Genomic DNA, 1,758 nt, shown 5'->3' on the forward strand with positions numbered 1-1,758 from the left:
CAGCTAATCTCAACAGTTTCTCTCGCTCCATCCCTCTCCATTTACCACAGGCATTAACTATGTGAAAGGGAAGGTGAAAGATGGGAAGAAAGCCACAAGATTGGTGGTCTTAGAAGACAAGTTGCCGTCAACCTAAAGAAAGATCAATTGAAGCTGGGCTAAACCCTTGCCAAGATTCTGAACCAGTCCCTGATCACCAGTAATACTTACAAGATGCTGACACTATCCTCTCCTCTGTGTTTACAATCAGGTTTTCACAATAACCAAGTTCCCTTCTAGAAGACAATTATCATGAGAAAAAACATACAGTACTCAAGAAAGCATGATATGTAACTTACCCCTGCTAACTCTTAAATTTTGAGGGCTGAGGCTACTACTCAGACCCATTGGTTTTTTAATCTATCTACTAATTTATAATTTACCTATCTATCTATCTATATATATTTTTTGAGACAGAGTCGCACTCTGTTGCCCAGGCTGGAGTGCAGTGGTGTGATTGATCTCAGTTCACTGCAACCTCCCCGCCTCCTGGGTTGAAGCAATTCTCGTGACTCAGCCTCCCAAGTAGCTGGGATTACAGGCTCGTGCCACCATGCCCAGCTAATTTTTGTATTTTAAGTAGAGATGAGGTTTCACCATGTTGGCCAGGCTGGTCTCAAACTCCTGACCTCAGGTGATCCACCCACCTCGGTCTCCCAGTGCTGGAATTACAGGCGTGAGCCACCACGCCCAGTCACCTATGTATTTTTATAGAGACAGGGTCTCATTCTGTCACCCAGGCAGGAGTGCAGTGGCAGTGATCAGAGCTCACTGCAGCCTCCAACTCCTAGGCTCAAGTGATCCCTGCAGAGTAGCTAGGGCTACAGGTGCACACCATGACCAGTTTTTTTTGTTTTGTTTTTGTTTTATCGAGACGGAGTCTTGCTCTGTTGCCCACGCTGGAGTACAGTGACGCAATCTCAGCTCACTGCAACCTCTGCCTCCCGGATTCAGGCAGTTCTCCTGTCTCAGCCTCCCAAGTAACTGGGATTACAGGCACATGCCACCACACCCAGCTAATTTTTCTATTCTTAGTAGAGACAGTGTTTCACCATGTTGGCCAGGCTGGTCTCGAACTCTTGACCTTGTGATCTGCCTGCCTCGGCCTCCCAAAGTGCTGGGATTACAGGCATGAGCCATTGTGCCCGGCCCTTGTTTTGTTTTTTTAGAGATGGGTTCTTGCAATGTTGCCCAGGCTGGTTGGTCTCCAAGTCCTGAGCTCAAGTGATCCTCCCACCTCAGCCTCCCAAAGTGTTGGGATTTCAGTTGTGAGCCACTGCACCTAGCTAGACCCACTGGTATTCAGAGCAGTGATGAGCACCTTGCTATGCACACACTAGTAATAACAGTAAATTGTAAATCAGTAAATAGCAATTGTATAACCTAAATAACAATGAATTATCTAGTTCTTTAGGTCCCTAGCTTATGCCTTTTCTCCTCCTTAGCAGAAAAGTCAGAACTCTGGTATTTAGGACAAAGTCTTACCTTCTTTCTTTCTGCTGTGTCCGCTGAGTAAGGCAAATATTAGAAAAGCAGCTAGGCCAGTATCATGGGACTCTCAGTTGTTTTTGCTTTGGGACCTTTGACTGTCAGGCTCAGCCCAGCAATTTAACGTATTTTTCTAGATTAAACAGTGTTGCTTCTGAATTCCTCCCTTGGACCTTGGACTGCTGGGTCCTTTCAGGCGACAAAGGATACCAGATTGGGGAGTACGGGCTA

This window comes from Pan troglodytes, chromosome 15 (assembly GCF_028858775.2).
Source record: "Pan troglodytes isolate AG18354 chromosome 15, NHGRI_mPanTro3-v2.0_pri, whole genome shotgun sequence".
In the NCBI taxonomy this organism is placed as follows: domain Eukaryota; kingdom Metazoa; phylum Chordata; class Mammalia; order Primates; family Hominidae; genus Pan; species Pan troglodytes.